Raw genomic sequence first — 8,193 nt, 5'->3', positions numbered from 1 at the left:
TTTTAGATATAATTTAATATTTAACTTTTTTTACTTTTATAACATAAACATGATTATGTTTTATAATCTTAACATAATCTTCTTATAAAAAATAATATAAATATCACAAAACAAAGATAAATATCTTCGGAATATCACAATGTATATATACAACCATACAAAAAAAGATTAATACTATCTATTAAAGATGAAATTATGTAGGAAAGAATCTTTTAAAATACATAAAAAGATATTTATTCACACCCAAAAAAAACTTCCTTAAACAAAAAATAGTCAACAAATAAATAAATCCATTGAGAGTTCCCTAGTTTATAAAATTATAAATACAAAAATTCTTCGTAAGATGTACTTTCTTATGCATTTTAAATAGGGGAGATTTTAATTAATTATTTTATAAACCTATTATCTTATTATGTAATGTGATTGGAGAAAATTATGTAGTAATATTTATATTATTATAGGTTAATTTTGTTTTGTTTGTTAGGTCGTGTGAGGTTTGGTTTAATTTTTGTCTTGATAAATTACGACTCAAGTTCATCTAACCCATCAAAATCACTTGGTGATTACTCAGCCTAGGCCACACTAGTCTTTATGACAGTTTATTTTTAACCACAAAGTCCTTATGACATTTGATTTTTAACCACAGAATTTCAAGATTTTTAACCATAGAATTTGAATAAACGACTTTCACATTCCAAAATGCCTTAATAGTATTTAACCACAAAGTCCTTATGACAGTTGATAACCACAGAGTTTCAAATAAATGACTTTCACATTCCAGAATGCCTTAATAGTATTTAACCACAAAGTCCTTGTGACTTTTTAACCACACAGTTCGAATAAATGACTTTCACATTCCAGAATGCCTTAATAGTACACCCCAACATTGTTTATTCTATTCACATGCCCAATTACTTGTTAATTTTAATAATTTTATCGATACATGTGTCTATTTTGGAATAATATTTGTATAATTTTGATTGGTGTGTTTATTTTGGAAAAGGATTTTCAGAATTGTAATTTAATTATCAATAATTATTATCTAGATGGCAGGGATTTAACCTTGATGGAATATTTTGAAGTATTCTTAATAGTATACATAGATCACGAGTTGAGATTAATCTCCAAAGTAGTTATGCTCTTTTTTCTCTTTTAATTAAATAGATTCATTAAAATAATTGTCATATGGACAAGTGCCATATGAAGTCAAATATAGTTTTTTTGGCATGTGGTATTGATAAGTCATGGTGCAAGCCCATGGTATTGTAACAATGCCTATTTGCACATTAAAAATTTCATAGTAAAGTGGGAGTAAGTATCCATGAATAAGAATATTATTTTATATTTTCTCACACACACACACAGGTATATAGATATATATATATATATATATATATATCGCACTTGTTGGCTAGATGGTAATGGAAAAAAGACACTAACAATAGCAAAACAAAACTTAAAGGCAATACATAGATTTCCCAAAGAAACCTTAATCATCCCACGATTAAAATACAACCCACATTCATCATTAACTCATAAGATTACAACGAGTCGTGTCATCCAAACTATTGCCACATGGTTGGCAAAAGAATTCATGGACATGAGCCTCCATGTGAGCCATCCTTCCTTCAAAGTTGTCCAACCTCTCCTGGAGCCACTTTTCTCCTTGTCGAAGGGATACCAATTGATCCATCATATGCCACTTATCGTGCTATATTTCATTCATGAAAGTGAAGACCTCGTTTCGATATTCATGCCAATCACGGGCCATCTGTTCCATTTCTCCTAACAACTGGTGCAACTGCTCTTCTAAAACATCAAATGGTAGAGGAAGTTCTATGCATCCTACCGAAATTATAGGTTGATGCTCAAGTTCCTCCCTATCATCCTACTAATCCACTCAATGAATAAATCCTCAACTTCATAGACCAACACCTCAATGGGCCCACCCTCGCTAACGCTACATGGTGCTCTAGCTAGCCAATTGAACAAGCCAACTCAGAGAAATCAACCCAGTGTTCCGGCTGCCAAGACAAATAACCTTCCAAAATTCCCAACTCACCCAAAATACCTCAGCAGCTGAGGCAACCACTCCCCATAAAAACAACCATATAATAGATCTTTTCCCAACTTCTAGAAAATTATCTTTCGACGTCCAACATGCATCAATAATTTGACCCCTCTCCATAAAAACAACCATATAATAGAGCTTTTTCCAACTTCTAGAAAATTATCTTTCGACCTCCAACATGCATCAATAATTTGACCCCTCTCTATTGAGCCAGTACACCAGTTGAGACTCTGCCAACTCCCTAAAATGTCATTTTCCTCCCCATTAACCCTCCAAAGACAAATTACTATAGAAAGGTAGTACATAAGTTGAATTGAGGTTTCCACTACTCTCTATGGCTATCCCGAACAAGCCCTGGGACTCCAAACACCACTATAGAGACCGTATTAATAAAAAACCAAACTAAAATAAAAATTGAAGAGTAACTTGTAAGGAAAATTCTCCGCACTTGACTCGAATGTCGCTCTATAAACTATGAAACCCTCTCACTCTATTACCTAACACTAACCTAAAGAAAAAACTTCCTGAAGTGGACTAGGGTCCCAAATTCTTATTCTTGGGACCACCTCATGAACTGAATTACCACCATTAATATTTCAATCCTTACTAAGCTTCCAATGCATAAGACAAAGGTCAGGATATGGCTACAACAAGTAGTCACCCTATGCTCCAATTATTAAAATATAATTTGTCGACTCACTACCCATAACTAGAAATTGACTCTTGAGACCTGCAACCAACCAAGCGATACAAATAAACTTTATGCATTCTCAAAACTTCTGAACCCACGCTCCAGCCATAGCTCCTTTGAAACTCTTCATCCTCTAATTGTTGCAGGGGGTGAAGCTATTACCCCCTCATGAACCCCTGCCATTTCATTCCTGACCCCCATTGGGGAATTAATTATTTTATAATTAATATATAAATTGAAATAAATATATTATTAAATAATAATAATAATAATAATTTTAGAAAAAATCAATATTACTTATTAATGCTTGCATAGTCACAACGATGGTGGGGATAGAAGCCAATGAGGTCATCCACAAGCCCAAGCATAGGCACGATAAGTTATAGCAATATTCCACTTTGTCACTCCTCCCAATATACATGAATAAATTCACCGGTTAGAAACTTATGCTTGCAATGATTGCTACACATATTCAGACTCTGAGATCTTGGAAGAAGTAGTCAGCTAGATTTCTAACATTGGACATACTAGGGGATGAAGGAACTAGTGCCTAAAATCTATCAACCTTCATCGGAAACTAAAAACTCTTTTAGGTTGAGTCATGAAATAGAAGCACAAAGTATGAAATGACATTATTTCTTCCTTGAATGAGATTAAAAGGGTTCAACATCAATAATTCTCTTGTTTGGCTAGAATGGATGCTTATCTAGATCATATTGACATTCATCTTCAATGTGAACTAAGCCTTCTACTCCTACTAGTACTAGTGCATATGATCCTGCTCAAGTGACCTCATTAGATTCTTGAGCACTTTTCATTACTTGCTTTGATTTTATGTTTCTTCTTGTTACTCTCTCTCTATTAGCATTAATTGTTGATCATTGTAGTAGACGCTTTACTTTGACTCATGATATTACATTATTGCTTCATATTAGTTTCCCCCATGCCAGACTGAGACCCATAATGGTATGAATTGTGATGATATGAGATGTTTTGGAATGATGTAACTGAAATTTTGAGGTAATATAAAAATAACTTGAAAATAAAATAAAAATTTATAATTTGGTTAGTTTTTATGACTTTTCTAATTTTTGCAATGTGTGGTGCAATATGAAATAACTATTTTGATTTCTATCAACATTTTTAATTTATATCAATGCATTCATGATAGTGTTATATATTAAAATTAAGTATGCATATAAATAAAAAGAGTTATAAAAATGATATTTTTTTAGAAGTAATTAGGGTTATCTCTGGTGGTTAGGTCGAATGGCTATCATCTTCCCCACCTAGATTCAAGTCACCGCTAGTAATTCCCTGGTAAAGATTGTTGTAATAGCCAATGGGTGCTGGCTTGTAGTTGGTTATCACATCAGTCTAATGCACTAAAGGTCTTTCCCCAAGGAGGGTTCCCATGAGCGGGTGTCCGGGGGATATGGATTCCACTATACTTGGTGCATTGCATGTGCTCCCTTCACTTCATTGATTACAACACGAAGCTGAAACAAGGGTAAATGTCATTTTAATATTCCATGTGGCATAGGGTGGCATAAGAGTACTCAGTAGGATAATTCTATGAACTTAGAAGAGCTAGATGAAAATATTGACATTATAGGATGTCGGCTCACACAAAAGGGGGATATAGATCCCACTATACTTGGCTCGTTGCATGCACTCCCTTCACTTGGTTGATCATGACATGAATCGGACATAAGGATAAATGTCATTTGAATACTTTAGGTGATATATGGTGGGAAAGGAGAACTCAACAGGATAATTTTATCAAATTAGAACTGCTCGAGGAAAATGTTGATGGTATATACATCAAGATATCAACCAACATCTCCTTATCTGACCAACAAGCGTAGATGCCTAGAGATTTTTCTTAATAATTGTTATGAATCACTAGTAATATTTTTCTTCCTCTAATGTTAATGTATGTAGGTTTTTATTTACAAAATGCATTAGTTAGATGAAGTCTTAAAATCCTTAAGACTGAAATTATATTACTAATTTGGTTTTCCTTCAAGCAAACTAGTAGCACAAATAATTTGGTTTGTAAAATAACCATTTAAGGTAATATAAAGTGTTTAACTTTATATATATATATATATATAATCAAAATTATTTTTTATTTTTTTATTTCTCCATAAATTGTGAATTCAAAAGTTTATGAAATTGAAAAAAATTACTAACAACTTAAATACATCTTAAATAATAATAAACAATAAATTTAATTTCTCTCAACAAATATGGAAAGTCATTTTTACCTTTATAAATGAAAGAATGTGAGTATAGATTTAGCTCATATAATGCGCGTAGTATGTGTGATTTTAAAAATTGATTAATAAATTTATTTAAGCTGCTGAAATTTAAGTAATGACGCATTCATATCTAGTAATTCTAAATTTATTATTAATTAATTTTTATTTTTATAGTTTTTTATTTAATATACTAAAATAATAATGGAAAAAGTTAAAAATAAAAATTCAAATTTATTACCTGATAAAATTATAACGAAAATATATATACTACCAATCCAAACTAGATTGTATATTGCTAAAAATTTTAAAATCTTGGTCATTCTACTCTAAAATATATCTCATCATGAAGCAATAATGTTGGAATGGAAGGAAGGTTTGGTGGAGGTAAATGACGCAGGTTACCCTGCAAAACCCAAAATCTTTTCCCATCTCATGCATATACAAATGCATATTCAATATCAAGCTCCAAAATTCCCCATTTTGGCAATCCCGCAAACACTTTCACATGCGGAAGCATTTAAACATATGCTTAAAATCATAAACCCGACAATCTTCACACAAAGGTTACTTCATGAATGGAAATCTCTTCAAATTCATTCAACCCTGGCTTCATTTTTGTCACAATTGTGGAAGGCTTTTCTCTACTTCTAGAACTCTCAACCATAAAACCTAGAATTCTCAACATATAGGCTTTATCAAGACGTGTAATTCAGTTCCGATTTCCAGCAATGAATTGATTCTTCACATCAAACTTTACGCATACAATCAAAAAACTAATCGTAATACAATTTTTCACACACCTGAATATTGCAGATCGATACCAAAAGCAGCAGATTACTCCACACGGTTGCAACAGGCCTTCAACATACTCACTGGTTCAGCAATCTGAGCCAGCATTTGACCATATCCGGCGTTCAATATACTCAATGCCTCTGATTCATAATAGGAGATTTCCATTTGCCAATTAAACTCTCGGCAATCGTTATATGTCATTCCATTCAAATTGTATACTTCTCTACGCCTGCAAATCATTAATTGTTCTAACATCGAATTTCAAACCTCTGTTCCTACTTTACGCTTTTCAAACCAGAATTATATTGCTGCTCAGTAATATGAAACATGAATCGATCCTATTCAAAATAGACAGAGCTTAAAACAACTATGCGCCCTTTTAATGCAAACAGAGGTTTAAATTAACAATTATCCATCGTTCCTTGTTACAGAAATTAAATACACAATTTCTGAATCAATCAATGCAGTTCTAAAACACAGTTTTCATATTAACAATGAAAAATACTTACAAACTTTGTCTTTGCTAGATATTCAACATTCTTGGCCTTTCCAATTGCTTGGAGGCTTACAAGCTTTGGCTGTCCAAGCCTCACCTTCTCCTCTCTATTCTATTCTACCTCCTCTCTTTTCTTCCCTAAAAAGAAGTTATACCTAAGTCATACCTAACTACTTCTTCCCACACATGAAGGAATTAGTTATACAGTTATAATTCAATCTTTATCTTCATTTAACTAAACTACTTGCCCTTATTGAAATTAACATAAATTTAACAACTACATCTTCCTTAAGTCTTGCATTTAGCCACAACATGTGACCACCCCGTCACATTGTTGTCCCGGTCTAGATGCTCCTACATCATACTCTCACAGTTGAAAACATTCATGATCTTCTGATCATGTGCTTTCAAAAAGGAACGAAGGAAAAAAAAAAAAAAATTCCTCCTGGATCCCAGACTTTGTCGTGGAGTTGTCCATATGCTCTGCTCCTCTGTTTAGGCTGCATGTTAGCTGCTTCCTGCTCAATCGTCCTTCTCTGCTCACAATAGTTTGGAGCTGAAAACACCGTAATAAGTTTTCCGTCGTGTTCAATTTCATAATCTTCTTCTTTAACTTCATGAGACCTGACCACCTATGCAAGATTGTTTTCTTGGAAAAACCTTTTGGTCACATCTTCTCCAAAAGACAAATCAACATCCCGTGTGCTGGGTCCACACCTCTTAGGACGCTGTGGATCGCTACAAAGTATTTCACACATTAGACCCTCTTCAAGTGGCTCTTGGAACCGAAAAATGTCTTTGATATCATCCAATTTTACACCATCAACACTAAAAAGACTACCATGGACAACAAAAATCTTGTCATTGAGGACATGAGCCAAAGGCATGCAGCAAAACACTTCAACGAAAAGCTCAACCATGTTTTCACTGTACTTGGACTTGACTTCTCCCTCAAAACTATAAATCTGGTTCGTATTCCTGCTTTCACGGTTTCCTCTTGCAAGATAGAGTTCAGTTGGACACATACACTTGAATACGAATAGCACAAGTATAACTTCAACTGAAAATGATCCTCGATCAACAAAATCACCATTAAAAAGATCAGAATCGTCCTCCGAAGGAATCCTACTAACCTCAAAGATGTTAAAAAGGTCATAATACTAACCATGGATGTCATCACAAATAGTGAGTTGCTTTCCAATCAGAATATCGAAGTCAACCATCGATGGCATCGCCTCCAGCAAATCCTTTACTTGCAATAATATTTGAGATACACACCTTCTGCATATGTTTTCTAGATTCTTGAAGTCTTCCATCACTTTCTTTATAAATTCCAATGTTACATTTTCTCCTTCTATTCTATGTTGTTGCTCTACCTTTATTGAATGAAAATTAATGGAATCATCAATAGAGTGATTCTCAAGACCATTCGCTGAGATGGATTCAATAAATCTAAGTTCTTTTACTACTGTTTCGGTCTCTTCAAGCTTTTTGGCGGCATCAAGATCCTTTCGACAAATTCTCTTACCCTGCTGAAAATCTTTTAGTACTTGATTGATCACCTTTTCTGATGCTACTAGCCTTTGCCTTCTGTTCTGCTTTAACATCAGTTTCTTTATGTTCTCAATCTCTGTTTTCAATTGATCTTCTTGCTGGTCTTCTTCATTAATTCTCCCTTCCTACTTTAGCTAGTTGTTGTTGTCCAGCTGCATCTTCCTCTGTTTCACACCTTCAGCTCCTTGTTCTAGACTTTCTTCATTCGTCAACACTTCAATGTGTTGATTTAACTCCAAAGAGTTTTCAAGTTTTTCCCCTGCATCATCTATTTTAATAAGGCTTCCTTTCCCTGGTTCACAATCGTGAACTTCCTCCCCTGCTT

General features: G+C 33.6%; 1 pseudogene; it reads right to left on the bottom strand.

Annotated features, from left to right (window-relative positions):
* Window positions 1–5,860: 5,860 nt before the first annotated feature.
* Window positions 5,861–7,921, bottom strand: LOC149164907 (serine/threonine-protein phosphatase 5 pseudogene; annotated as a pseudogene).
* Between the last annotated feature and the right edge of the window lie 272 nt (window positions 7,922–8,193).

The sequence above is a fragment of the Pinus tabuliformis genome, chromosome 5_1 (assembly GCF_031772625.1).
Source record: "Pinus tabuliformis cultivar Carrire ecotype Pingquan chromosome 5_1, CPIR1, whole genome shotgun sequence".
Classification (NCBI taxonomy): Eukaryota; Viridiplantae; Streptophyta; class Pinopsida; order Pinales; family Pinaceae; genus Pinus; species Pinus tabuliformis.
This window is presented reverse-complemented; position numbering and strand designations above follow the sequence as displayed.